The sequence below is a fragment of the Homarus americanus genome, unplaced genomic scaffold, assembly GCF_018991925.1.
Source record: "Homarus americanus isolate GMGI-L3 unplaced genomic scaffold, GMGI_Hamer_2.0 scaffold37136, whole genome shotgun sequence".
NCBI classification, from domain to species: domain Eukaryota; kingdom Metazoa; phylum Arthropoda; class Malacostraca; order Decapoda; family Nephropidae; genus Homarus; species Homarus americanus.
Genome location: NW_024718106.1, coordinates 117,341 through 140,808, shown reverse-complemented (window position 1 = coordinate 140,808; position 23,468 = coordinate 117,341).

The window sequence follows — 23,468 nt, the reverse complement described above, 5'->3', positions numbered from 1 at the left end:
GCCCATAACAGAACTTGAATGCTCCTGAACGGCACTTGGCGCTCTGAATGGAACTCCAGGAAGACACCACACGCTCTTGAGTGGCGCTGAACTCTCTTGGTGGCATTGGATTCCCCAAGAGACACTGGACTCTCCTGGGTGGCACTGGCATCTCTTGGGCGGCACTCGTACTTCCGGGCGGTACCGGACGCTGTGGGATCTCATGGGCTCCGAATTTCAGAGCAGTGGCTGCCCGTGTGCCATGGTGGCCCTTAAACTATTCAACACCTTATAATAGATATGATAATCTTGAAGAGACTCACATTACATCTGAATTTCAGAAACTGGACATAGGATTAAGACATTTAATTTATCTGATATAATTAATGGCTAGCAGAGGTTAATATCCAGGGCGACCTCTGCCGAGTCTCCCCCTGGAGGCGTTTATATCATTTCTGATTATTTGACAGATAGTGAGGAAGGAACCGGCACAAGGTATTAAGCTCGATGTGGAGACGCGACGGCCCCCGGCACGCGTGTTCCCAGGGCGGAGGTCTCGTCTGATGTCATACAGGCAGATGAAGACAAAATTATATTACACAATCTTTGGTAACTAATAATAATAATTCAGGTTGTTAAGAATAAATATAATGATGCGGGAATTATTTTCCCCAAGTGATAAAAATCTCGGTTCTTCAGCGCTAGAAAATAAAAATAAAATATTGCTCTGATACCTGACCTAGAAAATTTCGCATTAAAAAACGCTCCATAAAATTTAATCAGAAAACCCCTTCCGGTCTAATTAACCACACCTCGCATTATTAGTCCTTTAATTAGGTATATTAATTAACACCCGCAATATTAAGACAATCTGCCGTGATTAGAGTCATCTATGCTAATACAGCTCATTGACGCTACGGCATATTAAATGTATTATTGCAGGTAGAACAAGTATGATAATTAATATGCCTGAGTTGGTGACGTTGTGTTGAGCCGCATGAGGATGATAGAGTCTTACCTATAGGAGGGTATACCAATAGAGCTGTAAGTATATAGGATTTATAACTATATAGCCGTAGGATTTATGTAACCGTGGATGACTTACTATAGAGATGTGGCGACTATATGTTAACATAGTTTATTTAGACGTAATATAGTACAAATAAGTAACAAACAGCTGTCAATTTTGCTTGTACATCACACACACACACACACACACGTTGACCCCCTCCAGTACTGCCAGATCCGGGTCACCCAATTCACACACCTGATCATATTACGTTATTTCTCAACCTCACAAACGACACCCCCCCCTCCCCACATACATACACACCTCTACACCGCCTTTACACTGAGTACTCTACAACTAGTACATCTGTAAACCACCTTTTACACCTAGTTGGTACACCTACACACCTCCTCACCTAGTATTCCACACCTACACACGCGCCTCTACCAATTATTCAGGCTTACAGCACACATCTACGTCCAGCGCCTCAGCCCTCACCCCCGTTTACTCCACACCCTCGCATTGACTGTGTACCTGTTGGGTGATGCTGGTGATGACTCTTGGATGATGCTGGTGATGACTGTTGGGTGATGCGGGTGATGACTGTTGTGTGGTGCTGGTGATGACTGTCTATTGTGTGGTGCTGGTGATGACTCTACCTGTTGTGTGGTGCTGGTGATGACTCTACCTGTTGCGTGATGTTGGTGATGATTCTACCTGTTTTGTGGTGCTGGTGATTATTCTACCTGCTGGTGATGACTGTGGATGCTGGTGATGACTGTTGTATGATGCTGGTGATGACTGTTTTGTGGTGCTGGTGATGACTCTACCTGTTGTGTGGTGCTGGTGATGACTGTTGTATGATGCTGGTGATGACTGTTGTATGATGCTGGTGATGACTGTTGTGTGGTGTTGGTGATGATTGTACCTGTTGTGTGGTGCTGGTGATGACTGTTGTGTGGTGCTTCCCCTCACCAGGTGTGTGGCGGTGGGTCGTGGCTCAAGGCTCTGGTGAACGATACAAGTGGTGGCTGACTGTGTGAGGGAGAGAGATGAGACGTTGTGTTGAACAGAGGTGATGCAGGACGGGACGGTGAATAATGCTGTGGCACCGAGTGTATCCCTCGGGTCCTCGACAAGTGAGTTCCAACAGGTGATCCGTTCAGAGAAATTTCTTGATGTAACAACGTGTCATTAGTCCACGACAGGAGGTGATAGATGAGGCAGCAACCTTATTCATCCCCAGTGACATGATTCAAGGGGACATTTCCTCCTGGGGTCAAAGATAGTGAAGATATTGTTTTGGTACGTGTGTGTGTGTGTGTGTGTGTGTGTGTGTGTGTGTGTGTGTGTGTGTGTGTGTGTGTGTGTGTGTGTGTGTGTGTGTGTGTGTGTGTGTGTGTGTGTGTGTGTGTGTGTGTGTGTGTGTGTGTGTGTGTGTGTGTGTTTGTGTGTGTGTGTTCGTGCGTGAGTGCATGCGCAAGAAAGATTAAATTTTCTTGTCTTCTACGAGTACTCTGGTTTGATGGCGCCGAAGATTACGTAAATGATGTAGTGTTTTCTCATAAATTGTATCTGAATTACATTATAATACAGTGACTAGTAAGCTGTAGGCAGTGTAGAAAAGAACACCTTTTGAGTCCCATATTATACTACAAGTCAGTCTTGGATCTTTAGTACATTATAGCACAACAATCAATGGTTGAACGTTTTATCTTTTCTTGCGTGTATTCCTTCCAGTGGCTTTCATTCACGAAAATTTCATAATTCATCGATCAGTTTTTTAGATGTGTCTTAAATATAAAATTTTAAAATATCTGAAAGTTTTATAAATTCAAGTTACTAATCCCAACACGTATATGACTCAGTTTTTTTGTTGGGTTGCACCTTGGGAAAGTGAGACAACTCCATCGCCCAGTTTTTTTTGCATTCTGAGGAAGGAGATTTTGTTTACCTCCTTTACATATATGGACGAAGAATTAAATTGTAACGAAAAAATCCAAACTTGATTCACGATACTTAATCCATGACGTGTTTGGTTTTAGGTACCAAGTCCCTACTACTACTATTCACTACTACTACTACTACTTTTTTATATATTTTTTTAAACGTGGCCTCCAGCCTCCCCCAATAGCCACACCTTCGCCACCATTTTATTACCTTAATATTAAATATCCTAATACATAAGTAGCTATCCTAGCTGTGTTGAATTAGTTGAGCCGCAGATCTATGCGGCATTCAGTGACTGTTGCCTCATAGTCAATATCTTCGACTGTTGTCGGCTTTGGGGCCGATGCTCTCGTTCCCCTGAGGCAGAGCAATGCAGACCTAAGCAGAGAGATTGGACAGTCGACATCTCAACCAGGCTGTGCCATAACTTCTGGGCTGCTGCTTCTGTTCAGATAACACCTACTACTACTACTACTACGACTACTACTACTACTACTACTACTACTACTACAAAAATTAATGTTGTATACTTCTACACCTCGTTCGTGGGTGGATACCTGTTGTCCCGTTTCACCCTGGTCACGCTGCTGTCTGCTCCTACCTCCCTCCTTACTTCCTTACCTCCCTCCCTCCTTACCTTCTTACCTCCTTACCTCCTTACCTCCCTCCCTCCTTTCTTATCTCAATCCCTCGCTCCTTCCTTACCTCCATCAATCCCTCCCTCATTCCTTCCTTCACTCCCTCCCTTTCTCCCCGTTCTCTGTATAATCCTTGACCTCCAATGATCATGCCAGAGGTCATTTTTGTTGCTTGCTTCCCACCCGGCCTCTAATGGGAGGAGAGAGAGAGAGAGAGAGAGAGAGAGAGAGAGAGAGAGAGAGAGAGAGATGAAGGGAATTATGAAAAAGAAACAAAATGAGGGAAATATGAACAGAGGAAGAAGAGAGGGAAAGAGAGTGAGAAGGAGTGAAAAGTGATGTTAAGGTTTATAAAGAGAGAAAATCAATGATAGAAGCAGTGGAAGAGAGAAACTTAGCAAGAGGAGATGAAGACCAGGGAGAGAGAGAGAGAGAGAGAGAGAGAGAGAGAGAGAGAGAGAGAGAGAGAGAGGAGTGGAAAGAAGACAGGAGAGAGAGAGGGAGAGAGAGAGAATTGAAATGCAGAAAAAACAAACAAAAACACGCAGATTAAAAGTGAGAGAAGAAAGAGAGAGAAAGAGAGAAACTGAGTCATACAGACAAACAAAGAAAAGGACTCAGGGAAGGAAGGAAGAAAAGAAATAAGAGAAGCAGAAAGAAAGAGATAAAACACTTGAACAAGGCCCTCGAATAGTTAGTCTAATTTCTTACCTGGATGATAACCCTCCCCGGCCGGCTTGTGTGTACATATTGAGTGTGTACAAGTAATTAACGCTCTCCACGCTACACCTGTACTGGATCCACCTTGTATTACTCCGCCTACCTGCTAATGGTGACTTACACTGTATTATAATCTTAATTCTCTGACGTTATGGTAACACTAGTGACTATTTATGAAATAGTTTGCAAATCAGGAGTCATCAGGTTAACTTTTTTTTCCTTTAGATATAAATGCAGAAAGGATGGCAGGCATCTTTGAGGTTTACGCTCGGTGTTGACTTAAGAGTTATGCATACTGCATGTGCGGGTGCATGGCATGTTTACCCTGGCTTGGTGTTGAGAGGCCAAACACGGTAAGGCAATGTGCATACCTACACCAGGTTCTTTTGCCCTGCATTTTATGAGGTGTTTCTTGCTGAATAAGGAAGGGATATATTTTTTATAGTGAGGTCTGACGTTCTGTTCCTGTCTCTCACGACCAGGAGTTATTTGTCTCACACGAAGGATCACTTACTGAAGTCATTATTCGCCTGTGAAAGATTGTTCTCTTGTAACCTGGAGTTAAGTTTTATACGAAGGACTCATTTCTCCTTACCTGAAGAGTCTAGTCTCCTACGAAGGATCATCATCTCTGACGCTGACAAGAATTGTGTGTTCTTCCCTTATGATCCAAGATTCACATGTAACAACTTCCTTTCTCACCCTCGTTAATGTTTATCACTTCAGTATAAAACATTAACCCCAACCGGTTTATTGCGTCACCATATCACCTAAACCAAACACAATCACTCACATTCAAGACCTAAATATGTCATTTAAGAAATATTTTCCTTGTGTGGGTGATACTCTGTTACTTAAGGTGGAAGTAACTCATTGTTGATCAAGTCGACCTGGGTGAAGATCTGTTACATATTTGGTCGTTCTTAAACAGGTATACTTTATTTCTCTCTCTCTCTCGTTAGGTTATGTTCAAACGCGCGAGTACAACTTTCGTGGCGTTTGCACTCCTCTTCACTCGAGGCGTTGCACTGAGACGGCAAGTCTTTGTAATTCGAGTACGTGGGTTCAGCGCTGAGTGAGTGTTAGGTCGTGTTGTTTAAACTCTTGCTCTTATGAGTGAAGTAATTTAGTAATTTTTCTTAATACCATAGGAACCACAGCCCTGGTCACTACACTGGTAATCCCGACATGATGTACTTTTTCTTCAGAAAGTTCCCCACTTAAACGAGGAGGGAGAGAGGGAGGGAGGGAAGGGAAGGGAAGGAAGGGAGGGGGGAGGCCACGTAAAGTATATCATTACAGGGAAAATTATCGCCTAAGTCCATCTTTGTAATTACCCTCGACATAGTTAATTATTAATTATTATAATTAAGCGTGTAGAGTTGAAGGCTTGAGATCATTACTGGATGAAGAGGAGAGGTAATGTTGCTGTGCTGGACGGCCGAGTTTATTATGCTGGTTTATGCAGGCAAATATATGACTCCTTGTAAGGGAAGGTTTGGTTACACCTGTGCTGATTTGGGATGTTATACTCACCAGTACCTGTCAATCCAGTCCTGCCATACCAACAATACCAGACAACTATACCACAAAAGACAAGCCTTAATACCGCATCAGAAGGCAACATCACATAGCATTCGTGTCATACTAGTATTGGTACACCACAGATATGCCCGTATAATACTGTCACATCATTTCTCCCACACATCCCGAAAACGCCACATCATCACACTACAGTACCATATTAACACACTACAGTACCACACCACACTACAGTACCACATAACCACACTTCAGTACCACATCACCACACTTCAGTACCGCTCCACACCACCACATTACAGTACCACACCACAATACACCACCTCATTACAGTACCACATCACAGTACAGTACCACACCACATCACCACACCATCGCCCCGGTAAGCACCAGAACCCCCCAGAGGTGCAGCCAGTGAATGAGTGCCTAGGTCTTGAGCTCTGAATTACTAGAGTGCATATATGTGCCAAGTAAACGTGACGGGGCTTTAAATATGCAGAAGGCACACAGACAGGAGCAGGAGGCCCGTGTGGCGTTCACCTCACTACTGCTGTGTCTTCGTGGCCCCCCTTCTCACAGCCATGGCATAGTAGACGATCGTAGAATAGAGTAGATGCAAGTAGATGAGGTTAGAATCGAGTCAAGTAGACGAGCGTAGAATAAAGTAGAGGCAAGTAGACGATCGTAGAATGGAGTAGCGTAAAGTAGATGAACAAGAGTAGGAAAGTAAATAAGACAAGAATATATTGGAAAAGAGTAACACAGAGAGTTATAGAACGAAGAGAAAAAGGAATAGAGTAAAAATGTTTATAGAGTTATATAAAAGAGAAAATAATATTGAGTCAAGTAAATAAGAAAAAAGCAGTGTAGAGTGAAGAAAAAAGAGTCGATTAGAGGAAAATATAGTCTAGGGTATTAAGAAAAACAGCAGGAAAAAAATATTAAAAAAGTGGAATGTAAACTCGAACATAAAAAAGAGAGTCGAGAATATTTGATTAGATTAAGGTAGGAAAGACTAAAAGAAGGAAAGAGTAGAAGAGAAAAGATGAGTGAGACTAATTATGCTAGTAATTTTAATATCTCGTCTTTTAGATGAATGTCCATTGAACTGGGTGTCTGGGGGACAATATGTACAGGTATAGAGATTATTATTTTATATTTATTTTATTATTTTTTTTTTTTGAGGGGGGAGGTAGTGAATTCTGCTTCAAGACTAAAAAAATTATTTTGAGATATTTGGCTTTTTTTTTCCTATCACTTGTTTTTAAGGAAGATTTTATTTAAATTTTTTTCGGGATTTTCCTTTGGTAATTTAAACCCAGGTAGTACAGGTACCCTTACTCCCCTTGTGATATGCCCAACGACCAAGCTGATAATGAGGTACAGAGAATACATAAGAAGTATACATTCTGTGTTTTTCATGTTCCTCCTTTCCTCAGGTTATTGAAAAGACTCATTACTAAACCACAGGTGAGCAGATAACATTCCGGCATCCCTCTTGAGTTACTTAACCTATGAAGACTAAAATCTGACCAAAATCTTAAAAAAAAAAGTATTATTTGAGGATAATTTATGGATATTGACGTATAAGAAATTATAAATCAAAATATGTGTACAGTTTTCCTTCTTAGTAAACAATGAAGAATAAGTAGCGAGAGCAGAAGCAAATTAACATGTTAAGGGGATTTTTTTTTGTGGGGGGGAGGGGGGCAATTACGGATGGTGGAGGGGTGGTGAGGTAGAAGGGAGGGAGATGGTGGGGGAATTTACTGAGGTGGTAGAAGGAAGGTAGGTGATGGAAGGAGGTGGTGGGGGAATAGAGGTAGTTGGGAAGAGGGAAGTGGTAGGGAGGAGGGAAGTGGTGGGAGGAAGGAGGTGATAGGGAGGAGGGAAGAGGTGGGAGGAGGGAGGTGGTGGGTGCATGGAAGAGGAGGTGGTTAGATACTGAAATGCATACTGTACGTTATTATGGTGAATTTTATATATTTTTATATTTATTTAAAAGTGGGGGTAACTATTGAATCTTATTATATATATTTTTATAATGAATGAAGATTGAAATTGTTGGGAAAAATTACGACAAGGATATATTTAAGAGACAATAATATAAGTTGTCTCTACGTAGGTCAACTTGTATCTACAGGGTAAATACGTCAACTTCTTATATACTGTATTTGGTGATTTAATAATATAATAACTGTTAGTGATCCCACATTTAAAAAAAAGTAATCATATTTTCTTGTAGATTAATATTTCAGGAGGAAGAAAATCATATAACCCCTGTCTTTGTTGTCAAGAGGGCTCGAGGAAGCTCATGTTTTGGTAAGGCTATGTACTCATCGCAGCGTCATTGTTGTGTTTTCCGTCGAGTTGTAAAGTGTTTGTGTGTGTGCTGGTAAAACTTTATGATATGTGTACACCTCGCCACAACTAACAATTACCTCCGAGACAACACAACTGAACCACTCCCCCCAAACCTGTCAACACATCTTGGTTACACCAGAGTCGTGTATATATCCAGTGTTAGTTTGGTGACACAGTGTTTTCATTAATTCCCATTTTGTAACGTAAACGATCCAATATTGTTAGGAACGAAGGTTATTGTCATTACTCAGTGTGTATGTGAGGGGGGGGGGTAGGTAGGGAGGAAGACGAACGATATAAAACAAAGGAATAAACTAATTTTGATGAAACTTGGTAAGATAAATAAAGTGTTGGTTAAGAAAGGCTTACTAGTGAAGAAATTAGGTTTAAGGACGCGGTCAGTTATCAGTGACAGGCTGAAAGGAGGGCGCCTCGTTGGTTCTTATATGGCAGACAAAACTATCGTCTTGTCAAAAGAGTATCTGCCAGAATGGGTCCGATGACTTCCGAAATATTACATGTAACTTGTTATGTCCCGGGAGGGTTGGTATGCGTGGCTCTGTGGCATACTGATCCTACCGCATTTGGTAACCGAACATCATATTAATTACTCCGAAATAAATACACATTGCATTATTTATGTTAAACTATATACAAAAATAAAGGCATATCCCAATGTCTATCATCAATGGTCTCATTTCACAGAGTCGACAAATACTTTTTTGAGATGCTGTACATATATTAAGACGCCACCAATGTTATCATGTAGTTGTAAGGTACACCGTCAGTGTAGTCTTTGTAGGCCATAGGACGCCCCCAACCTACACAGCGCCCCTTTCACAGACTCAATTAACACACACACACACACACACTGCAATGCTGAAGAGTTAGGTAAGCAAAAATTCATAATAAACACGAACCCCCAACAAAATATAGTGTAAACAGAAAATACCACAAGTCAAGGTTTTCTTTTCAAGTTCTAATATATAATTATGAAGGCTGGTTTATGTAAGAGTCCATCCTACACCTGGTTGGTTTATGTAAGCGTTCATCTTACACCTGGTTGAACTTATGTATATATTGTGTAATGTGTATATGTCCCTAATATCAAAGACATGAAGGTTCGTCAATATACACCATTGATGCAAACAACATATGTGCATAATATAGACATTTGTGAGCTAAAGTGAATATTCAATTAGTTTTTGTTTTATAAAGTATATTTTTGGAAAATATTTAGACACTACGGTATAATAAATCATTCGTCCTTCTCTGATATTTAAAGTCATAATGCATAAAAGGAACATATTTAAGTCTGTAGGGCTCAAAATCAGGCTGTGGTTATTTTAGACCATAATTTGTTGGTCAATGGACAATAACTGTACGTGATAGGTTCGTGATAGGTTCGTGGTAGGTTCGTGATAGGTTCGTGCTCAGTCAGTGTATAGATGTGCGGGCTTCACCAGTTCCCTCTTTGGTTCCTCACAATACTATACACAGAGGTACAGCTGTGAGTTATCTCCCCACTAAAATGATCATTTGGTTTGGTTTGTATTTTTATATTTTAACTGAGTAATATGATCTAATCTAAGTGATTTGTTTGTTAACGAATGTGTATAAAGTAACTGGCTGTAGTATTCGTAGTTAGTGAAAAAAAGTTACTGCTATTTTTTGCGACTGAAAAGTGGGGAAAAATAACATATATATCAGTGAAACGTGTTGTGTATTTACTCCTCATAAAATAAGCAGCAGGAGAAAGTAAATACTAAGCATAAAAAAATTGTTAACTCTAGTTATTGGCTCTATGTAACATGTCATCAAATGTAATTCAAGTTAATAGATTGCTGTACTGTAGATTTCTTTCAATTTTCCTACACTTATTTGTTTTTAAGTAACGTAACTGTTGCATTTGTTTAATATATGGAAATATATTAAGTACTATTTAAGCAAGATTTTTTTATATAATTTATTAAAAAAGTATTTTGTCAGTAATCTCCAAAAAAGTAACAGTTTATTTTTATTTTTATTTATTTATATATTTTTTTTATTTTTTTTATTATTATTTTTTTTGCATTTAAGCCTTCATTAAGAAATCCTACTTACGACGACATCCTATCTGGGACAGTAAATTGAGAAAATGTACTGAAAAGTAAATTAATTCATGATTTCAAAGTTCATATGTCCTCAAATTTTGCTGCATATTTAGCCATTTTTTAAGTGCATAATTACCCGGACTCTTGTAATTACTCCCTCAAGTTCACAACTAATGTCGTCTTCTCTCTTCTTATGTTACAGGTGAGAAATTTCTCAGCATTTTGCCAGTCCAGTGAAGGTGTTAAGGTGGGTAAGCTTATATGACATATACCAAAACATCTCCTGTAGTGTTAAAAACTTTAATTATAAATACTGCTCAACGAATATAAATAAAGCGTGAAGCATAAGACGACGTAAACTATACTGTAGTGGAAACATGTTTACGTTTCCAAAAATCTCTTATCAGATAAATTTGGTTACATTTTACCTTTGTACTGATTCTTGCTAACTATATAGTAAAGTAACCGTGTATCGATTAAGTGTGAAGTTGTCAAATGATTCAGTTTTTACTTAATGAAACTGTAAAACTGTAATTTCTAAGTATAATGACTGTCATTGTACTTCTGGCACCTCATGTATACTGTAGATACATCGTATACTTACAGTTTATTGTTTAACTTCTTTACCTTTGATTTGAGTGATTGAAAACTTATTACAGTTTTTTGTGAGGTTGTTGCACATGTTTCACCTTACTTACTCGTACTGGTAATTTTTCGTGCAGTATATTGGACATCTCTGCACTCCTTGTAGGGAAATATGGACATGTTCAGATTTTGTCACACAGCTTTTCATTCGAGTTTAACGATATATCACTTGATGAGCTTTCATAAACGTACAAGAAGTGTTTTTTTTATAACTCTTAAGACTTAAGTGTATCCAGAAAAATTATATTAAGCTTTGTTTCTAATTATGTCAGCGTCAATAAATATTATAGTGGAGGTGTTGGTGAGGGTGGTTACAGAACTCAAAGGTGGTAGCCCTGGTAAACGTAAACGGCGGGGCAGCCTGTTCGAGTAGGATCTTCCGGTCGTGAAACGCTTTTTTTCAGTGTTAGTGAATGGTGACTAGTGTAAGAATGCTTTCAAGAATACTATATCAGAAAGCAGCCAACCCGAAACTATGTGGTATGGTCGGCAAGACAGCTGCCTCCGACACAGGTGAGAATCGTTTTGTTATCATGATTAGTTTAGTCGCCATTTTTATTGTATCGTCTTGTTTATGTAAGTCCAGTCGGGGATAAGAGTTCGCTCCCCGTGGTGACTTACCCTGACTGTTTCATCTCATTTGGGGTAGATGCTGCTTTATTTTGGGTAGGAGTGAACTTCAGTGGTGATGTTCTGTTGTTTTACCTACCCTGATCAAGTTAATTACTAAAGGAGAAATGATCATGTTCAATATTATTACTGGTAAAGGTGGAGAAGGGAAGGCTAGCACCAGAAATAACTTATAGAATTAATCCATTTTACCATGGCGCTCCATGTCTTGTTTAGCGGGTTTTTTTTTTTTCACGGGGTGTTTTTGTTTGTAGTTTACAATTTTTTTAAAGGTGTCATTTAGTCGACCGCCTTTGTTAGTAAAGTTCAGTTGCCGAAACATCGCCCTTTTTCGTCTCGTTTCTTGCATCATCCTGTCATAGGTACTCGTTGATTTATGTCCTGTCCACGTGAACATAGTAAAACGATCTTTTAAAACAGGTAAAACGAATCAACCAAAGCCAGCATAACAATATCACAATAGGCCTATAGTACATTTTGGTTAGATTAAATAGGTTGGTTTGGTTTATATCTTATACAGTAGTTTAAGTTTGGTAAGGTAGGGTGTTGTTTTGTTTTGAAGTGGGTATTACCACATTTTCTCTACACGAGTATAGTTGGTGCAGGCCCTGTTCGCTATTCTCATGTTCCACAATCACCAAGCTTCATTACGTGGTGATAGTTTAGGTTTTCTATTACTCTTTTCTCTTCTATTCGTTTTCTTTTTACTTAAGTTGGAAAAAGGTCAAGTTTTACTCTCACACAACCATGGAATCTTAGGAATTTTATATTTGCAATCAATAGTTTATACAATTCTAAGACAATTTTATTTTATTATGTTTCCCTCGCAAATGACCGAGGAGCTCGGCCCCCCTGGACTCCCCAGCATAAGATTCCATGGTTGTGTGAAAGTAAAATAATACATGGGAAGGTCACGCATCTTGATGATATGTAAGAGTCGTTAGGCTTGATGATCCTCAGTTCTTTTTTTTCTTGTTTGGTTAAGTTTGGTCAAAATTGATTTATATTACCATTTTTGGGAAGTTATTGAGAAAGGAAGAAGTTTTCTTCTATTTAAAAGTTCCTAAAATTGCTCGTTAACGCACACGCCTCTTCTACAGTGTTATTTTTTTGTAAAATTTAGTAATGGTATGGTTAGGTCAGGTCAGGTCAGGTCAGGTCAGGTCAGGCTAGGAAGGCTTGGTAATTGTGAGACGTGAGAATAACGAACATTGGCCGACACCGACTAGCACTCACGTAAAATACAAAGTGGTGAAGTGTTGAAGGGTAGAGGGAAACATTGTCACTTCCACAGTGATCTTGATCTCAAACATCTTGAAATCCTGCGACACCCTTGTACTCTCCACTGTATATGCAGCGACCTACGAGCTTTTGGCATTTCAAACGAAATGAAACAAATTGTGTTTTATGTGAGGTTTTGCCCCAATAAACCTCAAGAGTTACCATCTTGGTCTCAATTTTTGTACAGTACTACCGGTATTAACAGCGAACAGTAGTCCTTCCTTGGCAAAAGCGGACTCAATTCATTATGGTTTGTTTTGAGTCGCCCATGTAACGAAGGCCCTTGGACTGTGACGAAGGACAGGAGGAAAAAAAGAATATTTGCAGCTACTCATCAGAAAGTTCGGTTATGACTTGGAAAAGTCAACCACGGCTCTCTATATTGATTGGTATATAGGGGGAGAAAAAAATATACTTTATTGCGTTTTTATAAGAAATTTATATATGTTTAGTTTTTCCGACTTCAATTTCAGGTTTGGTTCTTTAGGTTCCATTTTTTTTGTCTTGTTGGGTTAGGTTAGGTTAGGTTAGGTTAGACTAGGCTGGGCTGGGCTAGGCTAGGCTCGTACACTGATATTTGAAAGTCGTACAGTTAGTTCTTGGTGATATTTTTGTTTGACAAAAATTTATGTCCTCTACTATTTTTGGGATGTTCTTGATAAACTGAAGAACTTTCTTCCTTAACCCGGACACCTGCTTTTAAATATTACATTCTTTAAAGTTTTCTCTACTGTAATGGTTAGGTTAGGTTTTGTTGTTTGTCTTCGTCAGTTTTTACCCCACAATTTCCCTCTACTTCAAAGCCCTGCTCACTTTGTGTGATCAATGTTGCATTTTTTAAGTAAATCCATAACGTGAAAAAAAAAACGAAAAATATACAATTTCCGACAAAACGCGATAGAGTAAGGTACTCTTTCTAGTGCTCCATCTCCCTATGTACAAGTCAATATAGAATTAATTCCATGGTTGACCTTTAACGAATCTTTACCAAACGTTCCAGACTACCACACTAAAAATAAAAAAAATAAAGTTTTGTGGAAAAGGATGAAAATTATGATTTTTAAGTCGAGCAAAGTAAGATTCACTTTATCGTTTAGTATCATTAGTATGAAGATTACCGAAAGTCTGGAAGGTAACGCAAACCAAATTTGACCAAAACATGAGACCCTAATTGTGATTTTGTTCATTAAATTGGTTAAGTTCAGGACTATAATTACAGTAGAAAATGAATTATAATTTCCATGTATCGTCCTTGTAGCTTCACGGCTGCTTTTCTGCTCCAGAGTAAAAATTATTAGCTGAAGTAATGCGTGGTATTTCCCACCAGGGATACCACCCGCCAGGACTGCCTACCTTAACAATACAACAACACCTGGGCCACTTCTCTAGGGATTCGACCTTACCGTGTTCACAATCTAGAATTGTAGTGAAATTTTCGTGATAATGTTACCCCGGATTTCCAAATATAAAAACAAGATATACTCGTATTTTCAGAAAATTGCACTTGTTATTTTCTAGATAATTTTGATTTAACTTCCATGTTTCGACTCGAGTAATTTCGATTTATTTTTTTATTGTAAAGTTTTAGATTATACTGTATATTCATTGTGGGATCTTCAGCAAGCGGTTTACATTATATAGGGAATGGCATGCCACGAATAATATGAGGAACACCTGATGTGACGCCACTTACCAACTCCCCACCCTGAAAGCTGTATTCCCGATGTCCAGTTCAAAGAAATTTGGGACTGACGAGGTGTGAAGGGATCACTGCCCGAGGGCATCATTTTCAGTCCTGAAATTCAATGGGGGGAAAAAATTGGCTTTGTGAGAAAGTAGTTATTTTTAGTTTGTCATCTGACTCATCCGGTTGTATGGTGTGTCAGGTTGAAAAGTTACCCTTGCCTCCCACTAAAACTGGTACTCTAAAGTCAATGGTGACGGCAATGAAGTTATTGCGTAGTAACGGCATCATTTAACGTAGTAACCATAGTGTAGAAGTGACATTACCAGAACGCTCTCAATCGACCCTCCTCGTCTTAATGGTCATGTTGGTCGCCATATGTCACTGCTTGAAGCCTAGCAAATGGCATATAGTTTTTCTCATCAAGTGACTCCTCCAAGTCCTGATAAACTGTTTGCTAATGTTTATGTAATGTTGATAAGAATTTATAAAAAAAATAGAAGACTGATGCTAAGCGAACCTTATTTTACCGAACAGTGGCAGTGTTCATGAAGTACTTTGGACATCATCGTAAGGCATAATGTTGTTCAGACTACAGGAAGCAACTTAACCTAACCAAAACTACCCTGGGACTATTACGTTAAGCGAGGTTCATGTCTGTTCTCCCCCCCCCCCAAAAAAATGCCAACTGGTTCACGCTCTTACTGTGCTAGTGCAATAGTTACCAAAGTATCTGTCCGCGGTACAGAAGAGGTACTGATTATGCGGTTAAGTTCGTGGTACTTCTGAAACTGTGGCCATTTTGATTGCATACTAGGAGGCGATGACGGGTGTGGCTGATGTAGGTGTGCGTGTTGCTGTGACTGGTCCTCCTCTCATGCAATACCTCACCACAGTAATAGACGTGTTTGCTGTTCACACGTGTGTTTTTAAGGTCGAAAGTGTCAGGCGTAGTAGCATAATAAGGTGTAATAGATGTTAAAATCGGGCGTTGAACGAGCAATTGCAACAAACCTACGATTCTTTGGAGGGAAAGTTATCCACAGTAAAAGAGTGCTCGTTGCATGTAACATAGCATGACTTAGCTAGGGGTGCACACCGCTCTGTATTTTTTTTTATTATTATTATTTATAAATTTTACAATTTACATATACTGTATACATAAATATTACATATTAACATATTTGTAAGTGAAATATTTGGATGACTTTTCTTTTAAAATACACTTAATCATCCAATTATTATAATATATCCTGCCTTTAATAAAGGCTATAGTCTCCTTAACATTATAATTTTCTTTCCTACTTAACCACATACAGTAAATATAATCTGACATTAGCATGATCATTGTATTCTTATTCTTATTATCACTACAGTTAATATTAAATATTGAGAAATGCAGAAATAATTTGCTATTGACATTGCAGACTGTATTCAGGAGATTTTTAAACTATTTAATTATCTCTTTGTTATGGAAACAGAATTAAAATACATGTAATAGATATTCTACCTCACCACATCTTGTTTGACGTTTAGCATTTATACTCTCTCATTTGTTGGTAGAGTTTCATGAATATACCTATATATGAAGCCTCTGGTGAGGATCCATATACTTACAAGTAATATTTTCCCAAATAAAAGGCCATTTAAACAGTGGATACTTTTCTTCAACTGCAGGTTTTGTCCATATCATTAACATATTGTATACATCTTTATTCTTGACATTGGGAAAGTTATGATGCCTTGCTAACCTTCTTAGGGTATTGATTGCAATACTATAAGGTGGAGACAAGTAGGAAACATTATCCGTAGGTTTCATTTCTAATAGATAGCTGGTCCTTATACTTGTATAATATGGAGTTAAGGATTTCCTCTTTTCATGGTCTGAAGCAATTTTTATGAAAGTTGTACATAATATAGCAGCTGCTTTACAAAACACATTAACTACTCCAATGCCTCCTTGTTTGACAGGTAAATACAGAGTTTGTCTTTTAATTGGCTGGTACATACCACTCCATATGTATTTTAAAATACATGATTCAATTTTCTGTGAGTACATTTTATTTAATGGAAATGTATGGGATAGGTACCATACCTTGGACAAAACTTTTGAGTCCACAATAATTGCTTTTTGGTACAAGGATAATTTTCTGTTTGATAAATAATTTACAGTAATGCTGATATTTTCCAAGATTTTGTTCTAATTCATATTAACAGTGTGTTCGTAATCGTCATAATAAGTAGTGCCTAAAATTCTGGAATATTCTGCTGATCTCATCCACAGCACAGGCCATAAATCTCTCTTCTTCCACTCACCCAAGCCCATAATACTTGTTTTATCTTTGTTTAATATAGCACCCGTTTCTTCTTCAAACCTTTCTATTTCTCTGCTAACCTCAATTATGGACTGGTTTGTGACAACAGAGACTGTAGAATCATCAGCATATCCCAGTATGGGAATTTTTATGTTGTTTGATAGCTGTGGGGGAATTAGTCTGGCAGTGCTGTTTACTGATAAATAAAAAGGTTCTTGGAAAAAATATATAGAGAATCATAGAAAGAGGACATCCTTGTCTTACTGATGTTTCAATTCTGAATGATTTACTTTGTATGCCATTAACCAAAACCTTACTCTCACAATTTCCATACAACATTTTCATCCAGTCTACATAAACATTGTTAATGCCTAATTTTTCCATTACCCTAAATACAAATTTTATATCAACTCTGTCAAATGCTTTTGACCAATCTAAGTTTATCATGGCACATTTTTGGTTCTCACTTCTAACAAATTGCACTCTATCCCTAACCATGATAGTACAATCTATTATTGATCTTCCTTTAATACAACAGAGTTGGTCGTTTGACAATATTGAATGTAAAAAAAGGTTTAATTCTCCTTTCCAATATTTTTGCAAGTATTTTATAATCTACATTTAGGAGGGTTATTGGTCTCCAGTTTTCAATTAAATTCAGATTTCTCATTTTAGGCACTACTGTAGCTTTATTATTCCAGCATTTTGTGATACACTTAATACTTTATTGCTAAAGATAAACTGAATAACCTCCATGATCTCTACCCTGATAAATTTCCACATATGTTTATAAAACTCTGCAGGTAGACCATCACTACCTGGGAATCTACCAAGGTTGAGATTATTAATTGCTTCCCATATTTCCTTCTCGTTTACTGGTTTTATTAAAGATTCATTTTCCGATTCCTTTAGTCTTGGTTTGCACTTCTCTATAAAGTTTTCACAGTATTCATCATTAGTTTCTACTCTTATTTAGATTCCCCCAAAAATTTTTAATTACATAGATTATGCCTTCTGTATTCACAATTTCTTCACCATTTTCTCTCTTAACCTTAGTAATTATTTCCTTGTTTCCGTTACTTTTTTTCTTTACAGATCAAATGGCGAGAAGCTTTTCTCCTTCTATTTTGTTTTTTATTGTGGATCTTATTTTAACACCTTCACAAATTTTGTTCCTTAATTCATTTATTCTGGTTTTCAGTGCCTTTATTTCTTCATAATTCACATCAAGGTGTTTAGCTTCTTCATAAAGTTCTCTTAACCTACTTTGAAATAAATTAATTAGCCCATGTTTTTCTTGCAACATTCTTTTGCATATTTTTATAAAAAAGTTCTTACATTCTGGTTTAGCACATTGTTCCCACCACTGTAAAATATTCTGGTATTTGTTTATTTTCTACTTAACATGTTTCCAAAACACTCCAAAGTTTTCCTGTACCTCATCAGAGTTTAAAATACTACAATTCAGTTTCCAGAAACCTCTACCTACTTTTACATTTTTGTTGATGTTTACTTTTGACAGAACCATTGAATGGTCTGAAAAACTGACTGGAACTGTATCACATTTTACTACTTTGTTCTCAAGCCCCTTAACGTAAGGCCTATCAGTTCTTGACCCATATTTATCCCTAACATATGTAAACTCAGGTTGATAATTCTGTATCATGGCAACACCCTTAAGTTTTATATCCTTTATAAGAGTTGTTAAGACTTTGGATACCAAACCTTTGTTGTCATGATTGCTGCACTCTCTCATGCTGGTAATACAGTTGAAGTCTCCCCCGATCATTATATTTTCAATATTATTTTTGATATAATATAATAAATCATCAGAAAACAGTTCTCTCTCCCTTTTCCTTGTATTCCCTGATGGGGCATAAATGTTAATAATGGGACTTATATGGTCTAACACGGAATCTCTGCCACATAAAATTTGGCCATTCTCATTCATCTCATAGTTAAGTATTTTGAAAGTGGAATTTTCTCTAACTAATAGTGCAGTTCCTCCTTTTAACAAGTGTGTACTGTTTATAATAATTTCGAAGTAATCATTTAGATAAGGTAATTTCCCTTGATCCTTAACATTATGTTCCTGTATCATAAGAATGTCAATATTATAATACTTAACAACGGATAATAGTTGCATTTGTTTACCTAAACTATTGAGACATTCACATTTAATGCTGCAAACATTATGTACATCTTAATTATTGTTATAATAATGTAATGAAAAAAAAATTCATTTATTTACATTTTTCCTCTTTACGTCTCGTTTTTCTTCTTCATCTGTACTGTTATCCCATTTATTCGCCTCTTTTTTGGTTATTTCTTTTCCATCCCTATTTACTTAACACAACCTTACCACCACTAACTGCTCGTACTTTCCAGCTTTGTACATGTTCAACCTTTTCCCACCTTGAATCATCTTTTCCAATTGGATCCATTTTCTTCCCATCATCTTTTCTTCCTTTCCCACATTCTAATCCATTTTCCGTCTGGCTATTCACTTGACCATTCAAATTACTTTGGTTTTCATTGTTTTTATTTTGCTTCGTACAATCCTTTTTTCCAGAATTTTTTGAAATATCACCATCTGTTTTCACTTTTACTTGATTTTCATCATCACTGCCGTTAATTTCTAATTCATTTTTCACCGGTTTGTTCTGTTCTTTCTTGTTTGCATCGTACTTGTTTATGCTTGGTGACATATTACAGATAGCCTCTACAATTTCCTCCATTGTATCCATGTTTTCACCTCTTGCCACTTCACACTGTCCCCGTCATATTTGTTGCTTCCTTGTCATCTGCTTTTTCATATTCCATATTTTCACAAGATATTTTACCTTTAGTTTGATCCACATTATTCCTCTCTGTATGTATTTCGGCCTCACATGTAGTGGAGGTTTCCTGTACTGCATTTTCTGAACAATCTGGGTGTGTGGTACTTTCTGCATCTACATCATCCTGGGATATAGTCTGAGCAGGCACTTCTTCCCTTTCTACCCCATGCCGGGTTGTTGCTGGAACCTGACTTACTGTGACACTTTCTATTCCTTCTTTAACACCTGCCCTAGAGCTGTGGGTCTCACCAGAAAGTTGTATTGCAGGGAAGTCTTCCTCATTAAAAATGTTTACCTTATCTACTTCCTCGGTGTGACAATCAATTGCCAAATGACCTTCATGTCCACATTTATAACAAGTTTTCCTCTGTCCAGCATAAAGGAAAGTTAAACTACGGCCACCTACTGTTACTGATGATGGAATGTTGTTCTTTAAATTTACCTTGAAGGTTCTTGTTCCATTCAACAGTCCGGCCGCTGGTCCTTTTGTATACTTGTTCAACCTCATTCCTTCCACTTCACCATTTTTACTTATGATGTTCAATATAATTCCATTTCCCATTTCAAAGGGAGCATCTTTAACTGATACATAAGTTAAGGTTTTACTGAAATTCATCACTTTAACAGTCTCATCACTGTTAGGAATTCTTATAATTTTGTCTTCCTATTCTTCAGAAAATGTGTCAAAAACAGTGTTTTCCCTAAATTTCATCACCACCTTATTGTTTCTTAAGAGTTGAAAGCCAACTATCTGTTCCTGTTATATTTTCAGTATGTCAAAAATTACCTCGCATACATTTTCATATTCAGGCTTACCCGAAAACAACAGTCCGATAGAGTCTTTTCTTCTTAAAGGGGGTGTGTACGTCCCCATTTTGGCTGTTTCTACCACGTCACTATGGTGTTCTCGGCCTGGTGAGGTGGCCGACCAGTGCCACCAGTTTTCCGAAAAAAACTGGCAACGTCCACCACCACCAGAAAATTCCTTTACACCTACTAGTGCACTATGATTTCATGGGCTTTGAAATAAACTTTGGGCTGTCAAAGGCAGCTGCAACAGCTGTATTTCCACGAAAAACAGAGAGTTTCACGAATTTCTGCTGTTGACTCCCGTTTTCTATATGTCACCGCTCTGTATTTAGGCGCATCTTACCTTATTCTTGGGTGACTGCTGAGAAGATGTTTGTATGTCCTGTATTTGAAGAGATGTAGGTTGTTAGAGTATAGAAACCTGCTTTCTCAGTGTGAATATTTGTCTGTCAGGGTGCATGCAGTTCTCTTGCTAAAACTACATGTCAGGTTTAAGGCATTTTCCAAACCTCTTATAAGATTATTAACTAGAGGGCAACATGAGTTCCTTAGGTTTTCAGAGTACGTAGAGTGCACATGCTTATCAGAATGCAAACCTAGATCATATTGTCCAGCGAGCTCATTTACGTCAGCATACGTAGCGAATGCATCTGCCTCACGATGCGTAGAGTGCACGTGCTTGCTAGGGTGCATAAGGAATGCATATGCCTGCTCACGTGCCTTTTTCAAGTGCATAATGAATGTGTGTGCTCGCCGAGTGCATAACCAGAGTGGATATGATTTCCAGAGTTCATAATGAATACACATGCTTGATAGGATACATAGTGAGTGCATATGCTTTTCATAACATAATGAGTGAATTTTCTTGCCAGAGAACAAAATGAGTTCATATATTTGGTAAGGTTCATGTTAATTGCGTATTTTTTGGTCAATGCATAACGAGTGCTGATACTTGTTAAGCGTACATAACGAATGCATGTGATTGCTAGAGTGTATAGACTTGCCTGAATTAATATGTCTGGCAGAGTACATAAAACGGGCATTTTCTTACTAGAGTGCGTAATGAATTTGTGCTTGTCAGAGTGCAAAAGACTGCATATGCTTGCCAGAGTACGTAAATGCATGGGTTTGCTTGAATGCATAGCGAGTGCAAAAGTGCATACATTTACCAGATTGCATAATTAGTCTGCTAGTTTGCTTTAAGAGTACAACTGCCTGCCCGAGTTCAAAAGAAGTGCATGTACTTGCCAGTGTATAACAAGGATATCCACTTGGCATAGAGCATAATGTGTGATTGATGCTAGAGTGCATATAATGAGTACATATTTTATAATTACCAAGAATGCCTGACGAATTCATACAATTGTCAGCGTGTACGTGTATGCCAGTTTGCATAAGGAGTTAACGTGGTAACCACACGTATGCCAAAGTGAACACGCCAGTCATATTGAATGTGTTTGCTAGCATGCATAACAAATGCATGCGCCCACCAGAGTGCATAAAGAGTGGATATAGATACCAGTGCTAGAGTGCATACCAAGTGAATATGCATGTTATTGACCATGTTTTTAGAGTGAATTATGAGTGCATGTGATTACCTGAGTGCATAACGAGGAAATACACTTGCCAGAATCCATGAGGATATAAACCTGCTAGAGTGCATGCTTCTAAGATTGCATGCACTTGTCATATTGGGTAACTAGTGCAATGCTCGCTTGAGTGCATAGCGAGTGAAAACGCTTGCCTGAGTGCATAATGAGTACATATTATGCTTTGACAAGGCATAAAGAATGCATACTTATTCTAGAGTGCATGAAGAGTGCAAACATATGATATTGAATAACAAATGCATACACTTGTCAATGCATAAAGATTATGTATGATTACCAGAATACATAATAGTGTATATGCGTATAAGAGTGAATATACGTACCAGGGTACATAACGACTGTATACGCTTGTCAGAAAGCAAAATGATTGAATATAACTGCTAGAGTGTATACGTTTACCAGAGTGCATAAATAGTTCATATGCTTACCAGAGTGCATAACGAGTGCATAGGCTTGCCAGAGTCCATACAGAGTACATAACGAGTGCATAATTCTGGTTACCAAAGTGCATACACCTGCCATATTGCATAAAGATTGCATATGCTTGCTAGAGTGCATACGCTTGCCGGACGGGTTTCCTTGGTGCGGGTGAACTCCGAGTCTCGGCTCCCTCCCCCTTCAGCGCTCATTAAGATTTCATAAACAACGTCGCCCGAAGAGAGGAGGAGGAGGAGGAAGAGGAGGAGTGAGAGTGAGGGAAGGAGAGGAAAAGTGGGTGAGGGAGATGGCGGGCTATGAAGGAGAGAGGGCGGGAAGGAGTAAGAAACATGAGAGAGAGAGAGAGAGAGAGAGAGAGAGAGAGAGAGAGAGAGAGAGAGAGAGAGAGAGAGAGAGAGAGAGAGAGAGAGAGAGAGAGAGAGAGAGAGAGAGAGAGAGAGAGAGAGTCACAGCATTTCTATAGCCCAAGTACGTCATTACTGTACCAGATGACACACACACACACACACACACACACACGCACACACGCACACACACACACGCACACACACACACACACACACAAGACGTTTTCTCTCTCCCTCCATTTCCATCATTATGCCCATCCCTTCTACTCCTCCTCCTCTTTCTTCCCTCTTTCAAACACCCTCACCTCTTCCTTTCCCTCTTCCTACTCCTCCTGCCACTCATCGCATCTTTCAACCTCCTTTCCTCTTTTTTCCCCCTTTGAACCCCTCATACCAATCCTCCTTATTTCCCCTCTTCCCCCTTTCCTCATCTACCCCTTACTGCCCCACTCCCCCCATTTCCCATTCCCCATTCCCCTTTCTTTCCCTCTTTCATTCCTTGCTCCCCTTACTCTTCTCGTCTCCCCTCTCTCACCCTTCCTACCGCTTCTCACATCTTCTTTCTCCTGTTTT